At 44.2% G+C, this 23,970-nt stretch overlaps 1 long non-coding RNA gene across 2 annotated transcripts in view; it reads right to left on the minus strand.

The window, feature by feature from the left end:
- The window catches only part of LOC138843632 (uncharacterized), a 117,334-nt gene that overhangs the window by 45,092 nt on the left and 48,272 nt on the right, over window positions 1-23,970 (minus strand). For both annotated transcript variants that reach the window (XR_011378586.2, XR_016212996.1), the window contains 2 exons: window positions 21,466-21,543; window positions 16,321-16,453 (listed from right to left, as the gene is read on the minus strand). This is a non-coding gene — a long non-coding RNA (uncharacterized LOC138843632). The remainder of the gene's footprint in view (window positions 1-16,320; window positions 16,454-21,465; window positions 21,544-23,970) is intronic.

Raw genomic sequence — 23,970 nt, forward strand, 5'->3', positions numbered from 1 at the left:
TAGAATCATAAAGGGAGAGAATGATCCAACATGGGAAGTGAGATACACAGCAGACCTATAGAATGGCAGATGTCCTAAACAGCACTCTGGCCTCAGAATCAGCCCTTAAGGCATGCGGATCTGGCTGAAAAGCCCATGAGACTATTTCAGGCATGGAAAGCCAAGACACTCTGGCAAAAAAAAAAAAAAAAACACCCTAAATGAAATATCTCCGTGAGTGAGATCCCAGTGGAAAGAACGGGTCATCAAAGAAGGAGGTACCTTTCTCTGAAGGGAGGAAAGAACTTTCACTTTGACCATGGCCTTGTCTAAAAATTATCAGAGTCAGTGAACTCAGGGGGCTTCCATAGCCTTGGCAGCTCATGACAAGAGCCTAGGTTGATTACTGATGTCATAAACAAGAGTGTCAATTTGTTAAGTCAACAACAGGAGTCACTGTGCACTTACTCCTCATGTAGGATCTCTGTCCTTAGTGTGCTGTACATTGTGATTTAATTCTATAACTAGTACTCAAACAGTATTTTTCACTTTATGTTTCTATGTGGGAGCAAACTGTTGAAATCTTTACTTAATGTATGCTAAGCTGATCTTCTATATATAAAGAGAAACGAAAATGAATTTTGATGTGAATGGAAGGGGAGAGGGAGTGGGAAAGAGGAGGGTTGCGGGTGGGAGGGACGTTATGGGGGGGAAGCCATTGTAATCCATAAGCTGTACTTTGGAAATTTATATTCATTAAATAAAAGTTTAAAAAAAAAAAAGAGTCAAAGGGATCACATAAACAAGACTAGTGTCTGCTAATACTAACTATAGAATTAAAAAGGAGAGAATGATCCAACATGAGAAGTGGGATACACAGCAGACTCAGAGAATGGCAGATGTCCTAAATAGCACTCTGGCCTCAGAATCAGCCCTTAAGGCATTCGGATCTGGCTAAAAAGCCCTTGAGAGTATTCCAGGCATGGAAAGCTAAGACACTCTGGCAAAAAAAAAAAAAAAAAAAAACCTAAATGAAAGAAAGATCTCTGTGAGTGAGATCCTAGTAGAAAGAACGGGCCATCAAAGAAGGAGGTACCTTTCTCTGAAGGGAGGAGAGAACTTCCACTTTGTGACCTTGTCTAAATAAGATCAGAGTTGGCAAACTCAAAAGGCTTCCATAGCCTTGGCAACTTATGACAAGAGCCTAGGGAGATTACTGACGCCATAAACAAGAGTGTCAATTTGTTAAGTCAACAACAGGAGTCACTTCACTGGGCACTTACTCCCCATGTAGGATTTCTGTCTTTAATGTGTTATACTATGTGAATTAATGGTTTAACTAGTACTCAAACAGTATTTTAGACTTTGTGTATCTGTGTGGGTGCAAACTGTTGAAATATTTACTTAATATATACTAAATTGATCTTCTGTATATAAAGATAATTGAAAATGAATCTTGATGTGAATGGAATGGGAGAGGGAGTGGGAGAAGTGAGGGTTGAGGGTGAGAGCGATGTTATGGGGGGGGGGGGAGCCACTATAATCCAAAAGCTGTACTTTGGAAATTATTATTTATTAAATAAAAGTTAAAAAAAAACAGGGCAGAATCTACAAGACGCTTGGTACGAATTCTCATTTAAGGTGTGTCCTTCATTGCCCTAAACATTTGCCACCTACTAGTGTTTAAGTCATCCCATCCATCTTATGAAACAGGCCTTATTATTTCCTCCATGTTTACAGAGGAGGAAACTGAGACACGAGATCAGAATTCAAACACAGCAGCTGCAACGCAGGCACCACATGCTCCTAATTACAACATACTCTGGGCACCGAGAGGAAATGAAAGCCAGACAGCGTCTGATGTGTTTAAATGTCTGAGTGATTTACACCTCTCTGGAAGACGCTGAAGATGAGTGAGGGATAGACACATAGAAAGCCAAATGAACAAAAGTCAGGCAACTGTACTGGAGAGAAAAACAAGTTGAAAAGGAAAAAAGGAAGAAACAAAACATAACCACAGCACACTGCACAGCTCAGCAGGATTTAATATGAGGGAGCTTCAAAAAGTTCATGGAGGCTGGCGCCGCGGCTCACTAGGCTAATCCTCCACCTAGCGGCGCCGGCACACTGGGTTCTAGTCCCTGTCGGGGCGCCGGATTCTGTCCCAGTTGCCCCTCTTCCAGGCCAGCTCTCTGCTGTGGCCAGGGAGTGCAGTGGAGGATGGCCCAAGTGCTTGGGCTCTGCACCCCATGGGAGACCAGGAGAAGCACCTGGCTACTGCCTTCGGATAGGCACAGTGCGCTGGCTGCAGCGCACCGGCCACGGCGGCCATTGGAGGGTGAACCAATGGCAAAAGAAAGACCTTTCTCTCTATCTCTCTCTCTCTCTCACTATCCACTCTGCCTGTCAAAAAAAAAAAAAAAAAAAAAAAAAAGTTCATGGAAATGCAAATTATATAGACATATTTTTTAGTTTGTTTATTTTTTATTTATTTGAAAGGCAGAGAGAGGGGTCAATCTTCCACATACTGGTTCACTCTCCACATGCCCACTACAGATAGGGCTTGGCCCGGGTGAAACCAGGAGCCTGCAAGTCCATCCAGGTGTCCCACATGGGTGACAGTGGCCCAAGTACCTGGGCCATCTTCTGCTGCCTTCCTAGGTGCATTAGCAGGGAACTGGATGGGAAGTGGAGCATCCAGGACTCAAACAAGCGCTCATATAAGAGGCTGGTACCAGAAGGAGCAGCTGAACCCACTGAGCTGCAACTGTGGCCATTATATCTATATCTATATCTATATCTATATCTATATCTATATCTATATCTATATCTATGACATGCAGAGTTAGACGGTGAGAGACACAGAGAGAAAGGTCTTCATTTTGCCGTTGGTTCATGCCCCAAATGGCCGCTATGGCCGGCACGCTGCGCCGATCCAAAGCCATGAGCCAGGTGCTTCCTCCTGGTCTCCCATGCGGGTGCAGGGCCCAGGGACTTGGGCCATCCTCCACTGCCTTCCCAGGTCACAGCAGAGAGCTGGACTGGAAGAGGAGCAACCAGGACAGAATCCGGTACCCCAGCTAGGACTAGAACCCGGAGTGTCGGTGCCACAGGTAGAGAATTAGCCTAGTGAGCTGTGGTGCCGGCCTGGCCATTATATTTTAGTTCCATTTTCCTGCAAACTTTTTGAAGTATGCTCATACATAGCTCTATGAGAACAAATACTGAATATGAATTAACAAAAAATTATGATATATCATAATACTGGGAGGATGTATAGCAAGGCAAAATACAAGAGGAGCAGGAGCAAGGGGAAAGTTAAATTCTCATTCTCCATATTAAAACTTAGTGCCAAAAATTTAAAAATTAGGAAATAACTACAAGTGCAAGCATGTTAATAGCTAAGAGTTAAAATCAGTTGCTCCATTGGAGGAGAGATGGGGAACAGACCTAAGGCAGAGACTGTCCCATTATTATTGCCGTAAGCCTTTTTTTTTTTTTTTTGGACAGGCAGAGTTAGACAGTGAGAGAGAGAGAGAGGTCTTCCTTCCATTGGCTCACCCCCAAACAGCTGCTACGGCCGGTTTTGTGCCAATCTGAAGCCAGGAACCAGGTGCTTTCTCCTAGTCTCCCATGTGGGTGCAGAGCCCAAGCACCTGGGCCATCCTCCACTGCCTTCCCAGGCCACAGCAGAGAGCTGGACTGGAAGAGGAGCAACCAGGACAGAATCCAGCACCCCAACCAGGGCTAGAACCCGGAGTGCCGGCGCTGCAGGCAGAGGATCAGCTTAGTGAGCCATGGCAGCAGCCAGCAATAAGCCTTCTAAAAGCAGTGATCTTTCCAATCATTCCTGTATTTGTTTGTTTAAAAAATGAAATTAAAAGCAAATTTACTCCAAAATAGCAGTCAAAATTCAGCAAATATTTCTAAATTTTTTCTGATAGGAAAAAAAAAAAAAAAAAACAGGACAAAGGCCGTCGGGGGGCTTTCTCCCTTGTCACCAGTGTGGGAGCAGTTCTGTGTCCCCAGCAGGATGCCCAAGACCCTGAGATTCTGGATTTCATGTTCAAAAGAACAGATGGAAGGAGGAACTGCAGATGGTCCGTCTTAATCCTCCCATCGGATGATGGCAGTGTGTTGTCTTCTCTGTGGTCATTTCTACAGAAGCATTCATCATCTAGAATTTCTAGTATGCATAAGATTGTTATGCCTTTATCTGTGCTTTGTTGTTGTTGTTTTCCAATTTATTTGATAGGCAGAGGGAGAGATTGAAAGAGATTTGATCTTCCATCCATTATTTTACCACCCCAATGCCCACAACAGGCAGGGGTTGGGCCAGACCAAAGCCAGGAACCCAGAACTCAATCCTGGTCTCTCACTGGATGGCAGGGACCCGATTATTCTCAAAACTGGACACAGGCATGAGCCATCACCTGATGCCTCCCAAGGTATGCATTAGCAAGAAGCTGTAGTTAGGGCCGGCACTGTGGCACAGTAAGTAAAAGCCGCTGCTTAGGACACTGGCATCTCCTGCTGAGTGCCAAATCACAGCCTGGCTACTCTGCACTTGTGATCTGGCTTCTGCTAATGTACCTGGGGAACAGGGTAGAATGGCCCATGTACTTGGGTTCCTGCCACCCACATGCAAGACCCAGATAGATTTATTGGACCTAGTCCAGGCTGTTACAGACATTTGGGAAGTGAACCAGTAGATAGAAAATCTCTTTCTGTCTCTCTCTCTCTCTCAAATATTTTAAAAGAAGCAGCAGCTAGAACTGGAAGTGGAGCTGGAACTTAAATCCAGGCATTCCAGTCTAGGGTGTAGGCATCCCAAGTGGCATCTATCAGGTGTGCTAAATGCCTACCCGTGCCTGTGGTTAAACACTCACAAAGAGGGGCTCTTTTGTTATTAGACATTCATGTATTCAATCATTCTTTCATCCAGACAAAAATGTTTATTGAGTTCCCACTATGTACTAGAAACTTACTATTCCATTTTTTTTTTTTTAAGATTTTGCTTATTTATTTGAGAGGTAGAGTTACAGACAGAGAGAGGGAGAGACAGAAAGCAAGGCCTTCCATCCACTGGTTCACTCCCCAAATGTCCACAGTGGCCAGAGCTGGGCTGATTCTAAGCCAGAAGCCAGGAGCTTCTTCCAGGTCTCCCATGTGGGTGCAGGGGCCCAAGGACTTGGGCCATCTTCTTCTGCTTTCCCAGGCCACAGCAGAGAGCTGGATAGGAAGAGGAGCAGCCAAGACACAAACTGACACCCATATGGGATCCCAGCACCACAGGCAGAGGTTCAGTCTACTATGCCACAGCACCAGCCCTTACTATATCCCTTTTTAAAAAAAAAAAATTATTTAAAGAGCATAGTTATAAAGAGCGAGAGAGGGAGAAGAAGGGGGGAGGGGGATAGAGAGAGAGAGAGAGAATCCATCTTCCATTCACTGGTTCATTCCCCAAACGGCCTCAACAGCCAGGGCTGGACCAGGCCAAAGCCAGGAGCTTCATCCGGATCTCCCACCTGGGTGGCAGAGGCCCAGACACCTGCGCCATCTTCCCCTGCATTTCTAGGCACATTAGCAGAGAGCTGGATTGGAAGTGAAGTAGCCAGGACTCAAACTGATGCCTATATGGGATGCTGGCAGCAGCTTAACCCTTTATGCCTCAGTGCCAGCCCCAGTATTTTGTTTCTTAAAATTATTTTTCCACTAGGTATACTTTCTAGTCTTAGGGGTTAAGATGTTTCAAGGTTCATTATTATCAGCTTTTTTATATGTTAATTAGAAAAGGCAACCTTCTGGGGTGTAATGATTAATTAAAATGAAGATAAACAAGATTATCCTAAAAACAGAAAAGAGCCAAGATTTACTTTCTAAATTTAGATCAAGTTAGTTTAAATGTTTCTCTTATCCAATATGTGTCACTGGGCTCTGTTGTCACAAGGAAGAGTGTTAAGGCTTATTTAAGAGGGCCATCTACCTCCTGCTGGTGATTTATGAGAGAGACTTCTGTGTTTCCCCTCAAGACAGAAGACTACACTCAGGGAGCTGAAGGGTATTCTGAAGCTCTATCACCATGTTCTCACCCCACCCGCAGCTCCCCTCCTCAAATCCCAGCAAGCAAACGTGAGTCTACCAGAAAGACCATTAGCAGGGCTGAACTAGAGAATAAACAGGATAAACTCTTGGCTAGTGAGCTTAGAAGTACATTCCAAGTGTAAACAACAAATCTGGAAGCAATTCCTCCCAAGCTGGTTTTCCCTTCTGAGTCAAGCTGGCGGAAAATCCCAGAGGGAGGTGGTGATCCGAGAGACCACTCAAGGTAGCAGTGTCCTGCTTTTTGAGACATCCTTTGTCTATCTTAAAGAGGGCAAAAAAAATGAGAATCTCAAGTGCAGGATCAGGATCAGAGCAGAGGAGCCCTGTACAACTGTTCTGCCGGGAACTCCCCTGGACTTCTGGCATGTTGGGCAGCAGAAGAGAGCTGTTCAGGATACAAAAAGCAGAGGAGCTGAGACAAACCCATTCACCCAAACTTTCCTGTGCCCCTGTATAGCTACAGGACATATTAGAATCTCTCAACATAACATCAGTGTAACATCTTAAACTTGTTGGTTGAAGCTACAAACCAAAATTCCACTATGTACCCTAAATCATGGATTGAAATCCCAGGAGAGGCAAATTGGTATTCAAATCAGGAAGCCAACACTCCTAGGACTGTCAACACACCTTTTGTTATCTATATCCCCATCAATACTAGATGCCTCTTCAATTAGCATATGAATGTTAGAAAAAGATGTCATTGTGGAGATAAGTGAAATTCAAAATAGCTTGTTTAATGAACAGAATATGAAAACCCACCCAGACCTGTAATTCTACCCCTTTAAGGGGAACACTTGAGGTTTGTTTGGTAAATCAGCCTATGTCTAAGTGCTGTTGGAGGGTTTCTAGTTGTGTAATGCCAACTCTATAAAGACATAGGATTCTATCTCCAGATAGTGCTATATCTGCTTTGAGTCAACATTGCATGCAAAGAGATAGTTGCAGTACCCGAAAGAATGGAGAGCTAAGACTTCATCAAGCTTACAGAATAGTTGGTACAAACACTTTTAAGCCTGATTGTTAATAAATAGTCTTCTTAAATAAGGCCTGTCTTTGTGGCATAAAGTATGGGGAATAATTCAAGTTCATGGTAGTTACTGTTATTTACTAAAATAATCTCAGGGTATACAAACCAGACTGGCTTAGGTTTACAACAGCCCCCATGAAAGCAATGGGGTTAGCTGTCAGAGTGAAGATCTCAGAAGGGATTTTTCTGATCATGACAAAGGGACAGGGCAGCATAAGGAAACTTGAGTGACACAACTGAGAGGGAGGGCTATGAATCTCTTGATGGAAACTGCCATCCATCAAGGACTACATTCAGAAACCACACAGGGTTATTTCAGCAGATAACAACATGGAAAACTACTGACCAAGGCCCACATGCCTTCCTCCTTCCTGGGGACGTGAGGTTGAAGAAATGCAATACAGGAAACACTGAGATGCATTTGAGGTGACTCACCTTGCCAGGAATTGACTAAAATTATAGCTATTACCATCCAGAAGAATAGGGTCTCTAAATAGATATTAAGTTGGAATTAATGGAAGAAAATTGAAAAATTTCCCTTCCTTACACATCTAAGTTTTGAGTTTCCAGAAATTCATATGTACACTGTTCAGGGCAAGAAAGAACAGTTCTGGGCCTCTCTCAAAGACCTTTTGTTTTAAGACTTGACACCAGCTCTGCTACATTTTCTCCTTCAGGAGCCTTTAAGGAGGGTCCCTGTCGTCTCTAAACTCCTCTTAGTGATCCAAAGCCTGGCCCAAAGATAGAAAGATGTATATTAATGTCCTGCTAAACTGTCTATTTCTATAAGAAAAACTCCCTTTACTTCACTTATGACGAGATGTGTGGGTTTTTCCCAAACTAAGCAATATGCCAACTCTCTGCAGATGCCAATTGGTATTCTATGATTTTTTTAAAAAAATTATTTTATATTTATTTTCTTCAATTTGAAAGGCAGAGTGGCTGGTGCCACGGCTCAAAAGGCTAATCCTCCACCTAGTGGCGCCAGCACACCGGGTTCTAGTCCCAGTCGGGGCGCCTGATTCTTTCCCAGTTGCCCCTCTTCCAGGCCAGCTCTCTGTTGTGGCCAGGGAGTGCAGTGGAGGATGGCTCAAGTGCTTGGGCCCTGCACCCCATGGGAGACCAGGATAAGCACCTGGCTCCTGCCTTTGGATCAGCGCGGTGCGCCTGCCCCAGCGCACCAGCCGTGGCAGCCATTGGAGGGTGAACCAACGGCAAAAGGAAGACCTTTCTCTCTGTCTCTCTCTCTCACTATCCACTCTGCCTGTCAAAGAAAAAGAAAAAGAAAAAAAAAAAGGCAGAGTGACAAAGAGAAGGAGACGACAGAGAAAGATCTCCCATCTGCTGATTCATTCCCCAAATGCCCACAACTAGCAGGGTTGGGCCAGGTCAAACCAGGAGCCAGGAGCTTCATCTGGGTCTCCAGTGTGGGTGGCAGGGTCCCAAGCCCTAGAACCATCATCTGCTGCCCCCCAGGATGTATTATTCAGAAGCTGGATTAGAATCAGTGTGTCCAGGACTCCAACTGGCACCGACCACTGCTCCACTTCCCACTGCTGTACAAAGTCCAGAATGCCACCTGTGGTTGGAAGAACTGGCTATAAACCTGAGGTTCCCAGCACCTCTTCTTCAGTGTGACCATTGCTACAAGCTGCTCAAAGAACCAAGGAAGCACTTTATTTACTGATACCTTATGATAAGAGGATACAACTCAGAATAGCCAAATAAAGGAGACACACAGTGCCAGGTATGGGCAAGGGGGAATGGAGCTCCCATGTGCTCTGCAGAGTGCCTGTCCTAGCCCCTCCATTTATTCACTAACTAGGAAGCTCCCCAACCCAGTCCTTTTGGAATTTTATGGAGGCTTCACTATGTGGGCATGATTGATTAAGTCATTAGCCACTGGTGAATAACTCAACCTCCAGAGGTGGGTGGGAGGGAAGGGCTGAAGGTTCCAACCCTCTACTCACATGGTTGGTTCCCCTGGCAACCAGCCCCAATCCTGAGGTTACCTAGGAGCCCCCAACCATCAGTCATCTCATTAGCATACAAAAAGATACATCACTTTGGAGCTTCCAAAGGTTTTAGGAACTATGTGCCAGAAAACAGGGCTGCAAAACAAATAAGCATTTCTTATTACAGATCATATCACATTATTTGAATTCAGAAGAAAAGAAAGTATCTTAAGGGTGTGGTATGTTTTGTAATAGGGAGAAAGGTAATGATGAGGAAAATTTATTTTGAATCCACTCCTAGGAATTTTGCTTCCCATGTAAAACTGATATGATCTTTTTGCATTCAGCAAACACCTCACTATAAGCCAGACATTGTGTAAGGAAGGCACTGGTTTCACCAAGATGTATAAACCATCTTCTGACATCAATAGGTGAGACAGACAATACGACGCACTAAGAGCTGTGCTGATGGAGTTAAGTGAAGACCAGTGAAACAGACCATCTCGGATAGGAGGACTCTGAGACTGCTTCCAGAAGAGTCTTCATTCAAACTGGGTCCCATATCTGCCCAGCAGAAAACAACCTTTCCAGGCAACACTAACATAAGATGGCACTTGATAACAAAGCATGAATGTTGGAGAATGGTGGTAAGTCCATGGGCTAGAAAGCACACCAGTGGACGAGCAAGGTATTGTACTGAAAAGATCAAGTGGAGTCAGACTATGAAGATTCATGGGTGCTTTCCTGAAGAGACTGTAAGGCATCAACCATTTCCTCCAACTGGCCTGAAAATTTCAAATGATGTGGGTGAGGCAGGGAGTCAAAAAGGGATAAAGAGTTAAGGACTGCCAACACCCAAGCCCTGTGCACCTCCCAATCCCTTGGCCCAAATCCCATCATCTGCCGTGGCTGAAGACTCCCACCCACTCCTGATCACACAGCCAAGTCTCACCTTACATCAAACACCAGATGCCATGACACTTTCTTGGCAATCACCACATGTACTACAGCCCAACCTCAAATCCTGTCTCCTTTGGATCTTCAGTTGGGCCCTGCCTTGAGCACCAACGCTGTCCTATAAAAGGACAATACCAGCCTACATGGACAAGTCTCTCTTGAGGTTGCCCATACTCATGTCTGAGCATGTATTATCTCCTGCATTTCAATAAATCCTGCTATCTACTCTATCTATGACTCAGCTGTATTCTTACAAGTGAGAAGACAAGAACCTGGACTAAGCCTAACGGAGGGACCTCTGGGCTCTTGACCATCACACATTCCCACCCCCACAACAAAGAAGTGCCCTGATGGAAGCACAGTGCTTTGGTTTGAAATGTATCCCCTAAAGGAGGGGCCGTCAGAGAAGGAGGTACCTCTCTGAAGGGAGGAGAGAACTTCCACTTTGCTTATGGCCCTGTCTAAATAATGTCGAAGTTTGCAGACTCAAGCGGCTTCCATAGCCTAGGCAGCTCATGACAAGAGCCTCAGGTGATTACTGACATCATAAATGAGAGTGTCAATTGTTAAATCAACAACAGGAGTCACTGTGCACTTACTCCCCATGTAGGACCTCTGTCCTTAATGAGTTGTACTATGAGAATTAACAGTAAAAACTGTCTTCAAACAGTACTTAATACTTTGTGTGTCTGTGTGGGTGCAAACTGTTGAAATCTTTACTTAGTATAGAGTTGATCTTCTGTATATAAAGATAATTAAAAATGAATCGTAATGAAGAATGAGATGGAAGATGGAGTAGGAAGTGGGACAGGAGCGGGGGTGGGAGGGTAGGTATGGGGGGGGACCATTATATTCCAAAAGCTGTACCTATGAAATTTATATTTATTAAATAAAAGCCTCCTAAAAAAAAGAAATGCATCCCCTAAAGGATCATGTGTTAGAAACCCAATTCTCTCCTTCATATGTTCACAGTATTTTGGGGGTGGGGTCTCTGCAAGGTCATTAGGATTAGATGAGATCATGGGGATAGGGCCCCATGATGGCACTGTGGGCTTTACAAGGAGAAGAGAGGTCTAAAGTGGCATGCTTGCTGTATCTCACTATGGATACCCTCCACCATGTTTGACACAGGAAGACGGCCCTTACCAGTTGCCAGAGTCATGCTCTTGAACTTCCCAGCCTCCAGAAATATGAATGAAATAAGCTCTGTTATTTATAAATTTCCTGGCTTGGGGCATTTCTGTAGCAATAGAAAACAGACTGAAACACAGAAGATGGGCCAGGAGTCCTAAGCTCTACACCCCTACCCCACCTTTCTTCATCTCTTTTTAACTTGCAGGAAGGACCTAGTTGTTTTCTGGGCTTTCTTGGTTTTTTGGAAGAGGTTTTCTTTTGTTTTGCTTTTAAGTTTTGAAATCACTCTTAAATGACCATATTTACAGTTTAGAAAACCAATTCTGCCTAACAGGTAGAGAAAGGATTAGAGAAGAGACATACAAAGTGATAAAATCCCCAGTTAAACTATTAAGGTAGCCAGACAAGGGATGACATAGGGTCCAAACCAAGGCAGTAAATAAATAAATAAAAATAAAAATAAAAAATAAACCAAGGCAGTACAGTAGGCGTATGACCTTTCACATGTGTTTTATATAGCAGGGAGAAGGAACAGACACGAGAGACATTTTAGAGACTGGATCAACATTCATTTTCAATGCCTCCAGCACAAGCCACAGTTTGGACATAGTAGGCAGGGAACCCATACATGCTTCACTCTTTCTCTGGTGGACTGGTTTAATGTGAGCCACTGTAGCTCAGCTCCAGTCTATTACCACAAGGAGATGAGACATGGGACTCTTGTAACACTGTACAGCTTCTAGACTCTTGAGCATATCATCATTTGCTGACTGATAAAACAGCCCAGCACTAATACACAACATGAGTCCTGCACATTTCAGACGACGCTGAGGGGGCTCTAGCCTCCCCTCCCAGCCCAGCACCAAGGCGGGTATTTAGTCAATAAATAAAACCCTGGGAGGAAGTTCACAGACTTCACACCCAGAAAGCCCTTCACCCAGCAATACTCCAGAACAAAGAGGAGGAGGGAAAATGGCACAGGAAAAGGTGCGTCTCTACCCATAAAAATCCCAGTGGCAATGCAGACTCTGTTCTTTGCTGAGTCACTCACCTAGCCTGTCAGGTGTACTGTTTCGTTAAACTTGGCTAACTAACTTGTTGCCAATCTCTGCTGCACATTGAAGTTTTTTGCTAATGGAGAACAATAACCTCTGTTCCAACCATCCCCAGTAACAGAGTTACAGGCGGGACAGGTGTTGTGGCCCAGTAGGTTAAGCTGTTACTTTGGACACTCTCATCCAATACTGGAGCACTGGTTCGAGTGCTCTGTTTCTGATCCAGCTTCCTGCTAATGGGCCTGGGAAAGCAGCAGAAAATAGCTTAAGTTCTCGGGTACCAGATACCCACATCAGAGACCCAGATGGAGTTCCTGGCTTCTGTCTTTAGCCTGGCCTAGCCCCAGGTGCTGTGGACATCTGGGGAGTGAACCACCAGATGGAAGATACATATCTCTGTGTGTTACTCTGCCTTTTAGATAAATAAATCTCTCTGGGAAATAGTTTTTACAATTATGCAATATTGTTTGACATCAGTTCCAAAACAGCAATGTGGTATTTTGCTACCTCTTTTCTTGACTCTTCTTCATTTTCTTTTTTTTTTTAACAAGATTTGTTTATTTGAAAGAGTTACGGACACAGAGGGAGAGATGGAGACAGAGATCTTCCATCCACTGGTTCACTCCCCAGATAGCTGCAACAGCCAGGGTCAGGCCAGGCCAATGCCATGAGCCAGGAGCTTCTGTGTCACGTGGTTGGCAGAGACCCAAAACTTGTGCCGTCTTCCACTGCTTTTCCCAGGCCATTAGCAGGGAGCTGGATTGCAAGTGGAACAGCCGGGACACAAATAGTGTCCATACGTAATGCCAGGAGGCAACCTAACCCTCTACAACACAATGCTGGCCCTACTCTTCATTTTCTAAAAGGAGCATTTGAGTCCAACTTTGAAAACAGAAATTTGGAAAAAATTAATTTAGTCATAAATGAAATAAGCCATAGATAAAACTCACTTTGTTATTGTTGCCATACTATACTGTTTAATATCATGTGACAAAACGCTTTGCAAAGACTGACTTTTCCATTGGTCTGATCTTATAAGTGGGCAGGATAGTGTATTGACTATTCTTTTCAGATTTTATTTATTTCTTTATTTTAAAGGTAGAGTCACAGACAGAGGGTGAGACAGAGAGAAAGTTCTTGCATCTGCTGGTTCACTCCCCAAATGTCTGCAACAGCTGGAGCTGGGCTGATCCAAAGCCAGGAGCCAGGAGCCACTTCCACGTCTCCCACATGGGTGCAGGGGCACAAGGACTTGGGCCATTGTCCACTGCTTTCCCACAAAGATAGAAGTGGAGCAGCCGAGTCTCCAAACAGCGCCCATATGAGATGCCAGCACTGCAGGCAGAGGCTCAGCCTACCACAGCACAGCGCTGGCCCTGACTCTTGTGTGATCTGTGACATGATGGTGAGATGCTCCAGCCTTCTCTCACACATTACCCATTCAGCAGCCATTTACTAAACACTTGCTTTGCAAAAAGGCTTACAGCAGGTGGACACCCAATGTACAGTAGAATGCACTGTAACACGATCTTAGTCTAGTAGAGCTTCCAGTCTTAGCAAACTAAACAACTCATCAGAGTGTGATAACTGCTCTGAAGATGAAAGGACAGCTACAAGAGAACACAGAACTGGGGACCTCGCCCAGCCCCCACTTTCTTTAAAGACTTATTTATTTGAAAGAGTTACAGAGACAGGAGACACACATACACACACACACACACACACAGAGGGAGGGAGAGGGAATCTTCCATCTGCTGGTTCACTCCCCAAATGGCCACAAGGATCGGGGCTGTGCCAGGCTGAAGCCAGGAGCCAGGAGCTTCTTCTAGGTCTGCCATACAGATGCAGGAGCCCAGGGACTTAGGTCATCCACTGCTTTCCCAGGCTATTAGCAGAGAGCTGGGTGGGAAGTAGAGTAGCCGAGACTTGAACAGGTGCCCCTATGGGATGACAGCACTGTAGGCCATGGCTTCACCCACTGTGCCACAGAACTAGCACTGTGGAAGTAACTTTTGACTTGTGAATGAAGGACAAGCTGCTGCTTCCACAATTAAATGAAGAAGAAAAGTTCAGGCAGAGTAGACAGCGGGAATGTAGGCCCTGGACAGCCGGAAAAAGGCCACTGCAGCTGGAGGGCAGAAAGCCACAGGGAGAGTGAAGAGATGGACTTTGAAAAGTACTATCACAGGGCCAGCATTGTGGCGCAGTGAGCTAAGCTGCCTCCTGCAATGCTGCCATCCCATAGGGACTCGGGTTTGAGTCCTGGTAGACTGCTTCCAATCCAGTTCCCTCTCGATGTGCCTGGGAAGGCAACTGAGGATGGCCCAAGTCCTTGGACCCCTGCCACACATGTGGGAGATCCAGACGAAGCTCTGGGCTTCTGGCTTCAGCCTGGACTAGTCCCAACCATTGTGGTCATTTGGGAAGTGAACCAGTGGATGGAAGTTCTCTCCCACCCACCTACCCCCTAATCACTCTGCTGTTCAAATGAAATAAATCTTTTTTTTTTTTTTTTTTTTGACAGGCAGAGTGGACAGTGAGAGAGAGACAGAGAGAAAGGTCTTCCTTTGCCGTTGGTTCACTCTCCAATGGCCGCTGCGGCCAGCGCGCTGCGGCTGGCGCACCGCACTGATCCGATGGCAGGAGCCAGGAGCCAGGTGCTTTTCCTGGTCTCCCATGGGGTGCAGGGCCCAAGCACCTGGGCCATCCTCCACTGCACTCCCGAGCCACAGCAGAGAGCTGGCCTGGAAGAGGGGCAACTGGGAAAGAATCCAGCGCCCTGACCGGGACTAGAACCCGGTGTGCCGGCGCCGCTAGGCGGAGGATTAGCCTAGTGAGCCGCGGCACCGGCGAAATAAATCTTTAAAAAAAAAATAAATACAGAGTACCATCCTACAGAGATGTATACTCCATGTTAAGGTTCTGGTTTAGTCTGAAGGTCAAAGAAACCTTGACGGAATTTCAAAATGGGTAAAATCATCAGACTTAGGTTTTCAAGGACCTCTCTGACTTCTTGGTGAAAGTGGTTGGAATGGGAGTGAAGTGGCTTTAGGGAGACCATGTAGGAGGATTGATCAGAAAGGTCACCCGGCTTCACTGCCGCACACCTTGATAGCAACAGCTTAAGTTGTAGAAACGCATCTCACCAGAGGAGGGTCTGTGCCAAACCAGGCCTGGGTGTTCCAGGCTGCAGAGCCCAAAATGTGTCTTGCGGATCTAAGTTTGATGTCCTGTCGCAGGCCAGGACACCACAGCCGCTCCCACTGCCACTGTGTTGGCCGAGGTCTTGCACTCACTATTATTTCTGGGTGCTCTTTTGCTCTGTTTGCTACACAGGACTGGAGCTTTCCCTAAGACCTGCCTCGACTTCAGCCTGTCTCCCCAGCCCCTGAATTCCTCAGTGGTTCACTGCACATTGGATCGGCCTCCTAGGACAGTAGGTGCCTGCCCAGACATAGGCCTTTGCTACCGACTGCTTCTTCCCTTCCCTGGTCCACTCTGCCTTACAGGCCTCACCCGACCCCTCCCCTATCCTCTCCAGACCCGTCTCTGAGCTGCGGCATACAGAAGCTGAGCTTACAGTGATGAGATATGCGTGTAGAAGATGTTTCCTTTAGCAGAAGAGAGCTCTCTTACTCCTCCAAGACTGCAAAGGCAGATTTATTATTTTTTAAATTTCACCGGAAATACCATCCCACCAGTCCTTAGGCACAGATGCCCACGGTTATCAAAATAACCAAGATCATGTTTTCTGGCAAAGAGGATCCTAAGCCTTGCTGGCTCAAATTTTTTCCTCAGAAATATTTGACTGTTGAGATTTGTTTGCCTTTAATCAACCTGCGTGTCTAACTCCCTCATTTGTCTGAATTCCTGCAGTAAAAATGATACACCTCTGTAGCACGAATGCCGCAAAGCAGGAGGAGTCCAGGAGCTACTGGCATGTAATCTGTAGCAGGTGCGCTGTTAGATTTAATAAGCATGTCTGAGGATTCAGGGATTTTCTTTTCTTTTTTTATAAAGAGGCCTCGAACCACATGGGCAAAATTTAAACCAAAATACGAAATACAATCTTAGCAAACAATTCTCCACCTTTACCCTTTCTCACCTCCTGAAAGAAGAGAGTGCGAGGGGAAGTGTTTTCACCAGTTTCTGCAGACACACTTCTCTTGTTTTATTCTTTGCTTTTCCAGGCAAGATAGGACCTTCCATAGCAAGGAGCTAGCATCTAAGATGGGAATCTGAAAAACATGGATAGGTTTCAAACTAATGTCTTTTTAACTCTGTGTTTATGCTTCATTTTTAAAGACCTTCTTCTAAAAATAGAATCCTCAGGGTGACCAGAACAAAACCGTAGAATTGAGTGAAAAATGCTTCTGCCAAGTTGTGAGACTGATGGGAATTAAAGTAGCTGAAATGTAAGCCTGTGTTATTGTAATGTGAAGTGTCAACGCGTGCCCTTCATCTAAGCAATGCAAAATATTTTCAAAACAAGCATCCCGTGACACTCCACAGCGTGGGTCCTACTATTACAGCTTTCAGAGGAAGCAACTTATCATGCAGAGACTCAGCATGTTCTGCGAAAATACTGACCCCTTCTTTCTTAATGCGACTCTGAATGATCAATTTTTTATTATACTGGGTTGACCTTTTATTTGGTAACCTGATTGCTGTCCAAAATACCAGTTAATCTTATTATCTGCTAAATTACAAGGGACAATAAAAAAGATATACAAGGGTGAATAATGAAGTTTCAGGTGTTTTGATTTAGTAGTCTTTTCTTTTTTTTCTTGTTTTGGAGTTCCCAGCCATACTACAAACTTGACTAATTTAGTGGTGGGCATTTGGTCTAGCAGTTAAACACCTATATCCCATAAACACCTATATCCCATGGGTTTGGATCCCAGCTCCTGCTCTTGACTCTAGCTTCCAGCTAAGGTACACCCAGGGAGGCAGCAGGTGATGGTGCAAGTAACTGGGCTCCTGCCACCCACATGAGAGACCTGGATTGAGGTCTGAGTTCCTTGGCTCCCTCCAGCTGCTGTGGGCATTTTGTGAGGGATCCAAGGGACAAGAGTTCTGTGTCTCTGTTTACCTCTCTCTTTCTATCTCCTCTCTGCCTCTCAAATAATAGGAAAATAAATACAAATTTATATTAAAAGTGTTTAAAAATAAATACAATTTGACTACTTTAGCACTTTATATCCTATTCTCAAATTTAGGATTTTCTTTATCCTCTGTTCCTTGTGCTTGTGCATGTATTTCATAATCAGTAGATTAATTTTTCTGCAGTGATGAAAACATCAAAGAGCTTCAGACGCTTGAGCCGCCCATTGGAAATTGCAGCTCGATGCTCCACCTAAGCAGAAACAAATAAGTGTCAAAAGGAGGGGCGGGGGGAGACTCAGAGATCCAGTGGCAAAGCCCCCGTGGGAATCAGGGAAGCAGAGCATTGATTGTGTTCATGGGATACTTCGGACAGGAGCCAAGGTCTGAGGCAAGAGAAAACTGAGAACCAGAGGCTTGGACTTCCCCTATCACAGTAGTCAGGAAGAAGCTAACTCTTTTATTCAAATATTTCCAAGAGCGTTTCCTGCTTAATATATGCCCTCTGTTCACATTTTTTATCATCTCTTTTTTCTTAATGCTTACAAATGTATTTGTATTCATTTGAAAGGCAGAGTGAGAGAGAGGAGAAAGAGAAAGGGAGGTAGCTTCTATCCTCAGGTTCACTGGTTCACTTCCTAAATATGCATAACTGCTGGGGTTGAGCAGGGTCAAAGCCAGAAGCCAAAACAACATCTGGGTCTCCCACATGCATAGGCTACCACCTACTGCCTCCCAGGGTGCACATTAGCAGGAAGCTGGATTGGATACAGAGGCAAAAACTGATCTTGGAATGCCTGCCCCACAAAGCGTACTCTAGTGATTCTTAATTTTTTTTTACATAGATGCTTAACCCTCCAGGTCTCATAACTTCTCCTACTAAATTCAATGATTTTTGTTGTGATTATGTATATTTCATAGCTTATCCTTAGGTATCTTATAGTTTCTTACTATAAATCTGTTTTAAATATTTATTTATTTGAAAGGCAAAGTTAGAGAGAGAAAGAGAGAGAGAGAAAGAGAGATCTTCCATCCACTGGTTCACTCCCCAAATGGCTGCATGGCTGGGGCTGGGCCAGGTGGAAATAAGAGCCTGGAACTCCATCCAGGTCTCCCATGTGTGTGGCAGGTTCCCAAGCACTGGGACCACCTTCTATTGCTTTCTCAAACCTATTAGCAAGGAGTTAGGTAGGAAATGGAGTAGTCAGGATTGAACCAATGCTGGCACTGCAGGCAATGACTTACTAAACCCACTGCCTTACAATAGCAACCCAGACCGTATGTTTTTAAAATCAATATTAACAGTTACCCATCCTGTCATTTAGGATCCTTGCTACATTTACTTGCTTTGTTTTAGTCCTCAATCTGGCTTTACCTACCTTTTTTTTCTGAGCACACTCAGGGTGCTGACCTATCTTCTGGGGGGGCTGCCTATCTTTGGGGAAATTGCAGAAGACTCTCTCTGAAAGATGCAGAGATTGATTAACAGTCCTTCCTTGGGGCGGGCATTGTGGTGCAGCTAGTTAGGCTGCCACCTGAGATGCTCACGTCCATATGGGAGAGCCTGCGATGGGAGTCCCACCTCTGTTTCTGATCCAGCTCCTGCTAATGCACCTGGCAAAGCAAAAGATGGCCCAAGTGCTTGGGCCCCTGCCTCCCGCGTGGGAGACCCAGATGCAGTTCCAGCTCCTGGCTTTAGATTGTCCCAGCCCTGGCAGCTGCAGACACCGGGGAGTGAGTGTATTCTCATACAGACACATGACTGTACTTTGGAACTTTTTTAATTCATGTAACCAAGAGAAGTCAAGATCTATGGAGACAAGAGTTCCAATCAAAGATGCACTCTTTACACAAAATTATAAATACAAAATTAGAAACAAAAATGAATATATGTTTAGAAAGAGAATAAATCACAATACAACTTTATTTTTTAAAAGATTTATTTATTTGCAAGGTAGAGTTACAGAGAGAGAGAAAGAGATATCTTCCTTCAACTGGTTCACTCCCCATATAGCCACACAATGGCTAGGGCTGAGCCAGGTTGAAACCAGAAGCCAGGAGCTTCCTCCAGGTCTCCCACATGGGTGCAGGGGTCCAAGCACTTGGGCTATCTTCCACTGCTTTCCCAGGTGCATTAGCAGGGAGCTGGATCAGAAGCGGAGTAGCAGGGTTTCCAACTGGGGCCCCTTTGGGATGCTAGTGTCACAGGCGGTGACTTCACCCATTATGTCACAATGCCAGACCCAAAATATAATTTTAAAACCAGTAAATACATTAAACATCATGCAACAAGGAAAAAATAGCATACTATCTTATTAATTAATTGCTGGTAAACCTCTCTAATACATTTTTCTTTTATTGTTTTGGTTTTCTACTCTGAAAAAGCATGCAAAATTGCAACACAGGAGGAATTCAAATACAGTTTTAGATTGTTGCTACATTATACTGAGCTACGTAAGTGTGTAACTGACTTTCTGTTACATTACATATATTGAGTAAATTGACCGGCAGGTGTAGGAGTGGAGTCACTGGAGCACTGTTTTCCACACTATGTCCCTATACTGTTAGCAGTTCTGTACACTGTTTCACCTGGATCCACTCAGCTTTATAAGATACTCTAAGTGATCTCACGTACAGGCATGCAACATGCAGGATGCCAAGAGACGTACTCCACGTTGGTAATGCTCTGAAAATTTGTGATGTGTAAACACAGAAATAAAATGAATTTTATTTCACATGAATCTCATCAAAAAGGAAAAACATGGTGCGTTTATCATTTTACACTCTGTATTGGTAGGTATATTCTTGGCAGGAGAAGCGTAAAGGTAAGGGAATATTCTGCTTACAGATCTAAATTCCCAGTGATTAGACATTTTCCACAGGTTTCATGCTTTTCAAACCTTTTGTTCTCTTCTACTGCCCACAAGCTTCAGTGCCTAGGGCTTTGGGATCCACTCACATCACAATGTGCTTTTCGGTCTTGTACCTTCGTGCTACTATCCCAAGTGGACAGCAGCAGTTTCGTGGAAGTGATCCTTTCAAAGAGATGCTAGCTTGCACTTGGAAGTGCCTGCCACCTAATACATTCCCAAAATGCACCATCCCTACCAGATTGTACACCGGATGAAATACAAAGGAAGGAAAACCCGAGTAAGACAGCAGTTTTAACCAATTGCAGTTAAATTTGGCAAGTTAACATAATCATATGGTCATGAGAACACTTTCCTCAGGCCTTCCCAGGGCTTTGGAATGAGCCATGTAAGGAAGGACCATGAAGCATGAGCTTCATTAGCTTCACAATAAAGTACTGCATTTATCCTAGCTTGACATACTTTTTATATATTTATTTGGAAGTCAGACCTACAGAGAGAAAGAAGGAGAGGGAGAAAGAGACACACAGAAAGAGATCTTCCATAGGCTGCTTCACTCCCCAAATGCCTGCAATGGCCAGAGTACGCCAAGCCAAAGCAAGGAGCAAAGAGCGTCATCTGGGTCTCCCACATAGGTGGCAAGGGCCTGAGCACCACCTTCCCAGGCCACTAGCAGGGAGCTGGATCGAAAGCTGAGCAGTCAGGACATGAACCAGCCCATATTGGATGCTGGCATTGCAGGCAGTGGCTCTACCCACTATGCCACAACGCCAGTCCCCTAACTTGATGTTTTAAAATGAAATAATTGCTTTGGCTGACTATGGGTTAAATTATATGTACTTATAGCAAGAGACCATATAAGTTAAAGGTAATTCATATTAAGATCTGTAAGCACGGAGCTGGCACCGGGGTGTAGCAAGTAAAGCCACTGCAAACAGTGCCGGCATCCCATATGGGCGCCAGTTTGAGCCCCGGCTGCTCTACTTCTGATCTAACTCTCTGCTATGGCCTGGGAAAGCAGTAGAAGATGGGCCAAGTCCTTGGGCCCCTGCACCCATGTGGGAGACCCAGAAGAAGCTCCTGGCTCCTGGCTTCAGATTGGCCCAGTTCCAGCCACCTAGGGAGTGAACCAGCAGATGGAAGACTTCTCTCCCTCTCTGCCTCTGCCTCTCTGTAGCCCTGACTTTCAAATAAATCTTATTAAAAATCTATAAGCACAACTGCAAACACACTGGAAAACTTGGAAAAAGTAATGAAAAGGGATTTCAGCCACATACCACAATAGCTGACTTGTGTCATGTCAATCAACGGTGTTCTGTATCCCTCACATTGCTCCATCTGCTTATTGCTCCATACTGAAAATGAGAAATTACAGAAATTAGTTCATCTACTCTCCTTTCCTTAAATTTCTCCTTTTCCTAATTTTGTTACTTAAAACTGTGGGTTGGAATTTTCCAATGAAACTCCAACTTTCAATTGTTGATTGTACAACATCCCATTGATTTTTTTTTTTTTTTTTTTTTTTTTGACAGGCAGAGTGGACAGTGAGAGAGAGACAGAGAGAAAGGTCTTCCTTTGCCGTTGGTTCTCCCTCCAATGGCCGCCGCAGCCAGCGCGCTGCGCTGATCCAAAGGCAGGAGCCAGGTACTTATCCTGGTCTCCCATGGAGTGCAGGGCCCAAGCACTTGGGCCATCCTCCACTGCACTCCCTGGCCACAGCAGAGAGCTGGCCTGGAAGAGGGGCAACTGGGACAGAATCCGGTGTGCTGGCACCACAAGGCAGAGGATTAGCCTAGTGAGCCGCGGCGCCGGCAACCTCATTGATTTTTGTATATTAACTATGTTGAGACAAATAACAAATATGAATTTGTGAACACAACTATGAAGCCACTCAAATATTAACAGATAAGAAAGAAGTCATCCTATTTTCTGCAGCTACCTACTGACTTTTCCTGTTGCTCATGATTTAATTCAACAAACATTGGCTGTGTGTGGAACCTGCAGCAGGGTGGACAAGTGTGATTCAAATAATCATGAAATAAGGATTATAATTCAAACTATGATCAGCACGATGCAGGAAACATTGTGAGGATAGAATAAAAGGAAGATCTGATCTGGTTTGTTTTGTCTGGGGACAAAAGAAGAGAATGTACAAAAACGGCTTCCCTAAGAAAATGGCATTTGACTATGGGAAAACAGTAGAAGATGGCCCAAGTCCTTGGGCCCCTGCACCTACGTGGGAGACCTGGAAGAAGCTCCTGGCTCCTGGCTTCGGGTCAGTGCAGCTCCGGCCGTTGCGGCCACCTGGGGAGTGAACCAGTGGATGGAAGACCTCTCTCTCTGTCTCTACCTCTCTTTGTAACTCTGTCTTTCAAATAAATAAAATAAATCTTAAAAACAAACAAACAAACAAAAAACAAAGAAAATGGAATTTGATTCAGTGAGAATGACAGATTATGACTTAGATGGCCAAAAGAAGGCAGCAAGTATTGTAGGCAGAGTGTTGCTGTGATTAGAATGTCTCTCTCAAATTTCATGTGCTAGAAACTGAATCCCCAAATTCATGTGTCAAAGCAGGAGAGACCTCCCAAGGGTCCCACCTCTCACTCTGCTTTGTGTTGCTACAATTAAATACCTGAAACTGGATACTTTTATAAAAAACTTCTAGTTAGTTCACGATTTGGAGCCTGAAAGTCTAACCCAAAATCGGACAGCCCCATATAGATGCCAGCACAGCAGGTGGAGGCTTTACCCACTATGCCACAGCGCTGGCCCCAAATGCATGTATTTATATCAACATAGAAAACACATGAAATCGGGAAGAAGGTGGGGAAGAAGAAAGGAAGAGAGGAGAGAGGGAATGCTTTTATATGATGAATACAGTAACTGACTTAGGCAAAAATCAGCAGCATACACTTAAATTAGTGGTGAATATTTGCTTATTAATCGGAGATCTATGTAGTCTACAATAAACTCTCCAGAAAACACTTATAAATTAAAAGGAGAAAAATAGAAACTGCAAAGGAGAACTCTTGCATCACCGAAGTTAACATCACCAGCATTAAGACAAATCAAATTTTTGTTCCTCATTATACAATGACTTTCTAATATTACTGCCCAAAATACATAACCTCAACCTAATCAAGGAAAGTAGGAAAATACAAATTGAGAAATACTCTACAAAGTAGCTAGCTGACCTGCATTCTATAAAAATGTCAAGGATATGAAAGACAATAGCAGACTGAAGAACTCCTCCAGAGTAAGTAAGAGCAAAGAAATGGAACAACTAAGTACAACCTGCAACCTTGGATGCCAAATGTTTCTTTTTCAATTTTTTGTTCAAAAATTAAGTGTCAAAAGAATTTTTAAAAAACAAGCAAAAGACTGGGAGAAAATATTTAGAATCCTATAACTGATAAAAAAAAAAAAACTTGTATACAAATTGCATGAAGAGCTCTGAAACAGTGGTAAGAAATCAAACAACTCAATTTTTTTATTGAGCAAAAGATTTCAATGGACATTTCACCCAAAAAGATGTATGATGACAAATAAGCAGATGAATAGACATTCAGGATAATGAAAAGCAAAAGCACAATGAGAAATCTCCACACACCCATTAGAATTATAGTATTAGCAAAGATGTGAAATGAGTAGAACTCTCTCACGCTCATCTTGCAAGCATAAAATGGATCTGCCACTTTGGAAAACAGGAAATTTCAAAAACTTTTACATGTATACCATCTCTCATGTGACCCAGCCATTCCACTCAAGACGTTTACCCA

This window comes from Oryctolagus cuniculus, chromosome 9, assembly GCF_051225735.1.
Source record: "Oryctolagus cuniculus isolate XC-2025 breed Fujian yellow rabbit chromosome 9, ASM5122573v1, whole genome shotgun sequence".
Classification (NCBI taxonomy): domain Eukaryota; kingdom Metazoa; phylum Chordata; class Mammalia; order Lagomorpha; family Leporidae; genus Oryctolagus; species Oryctolagus cuniculus.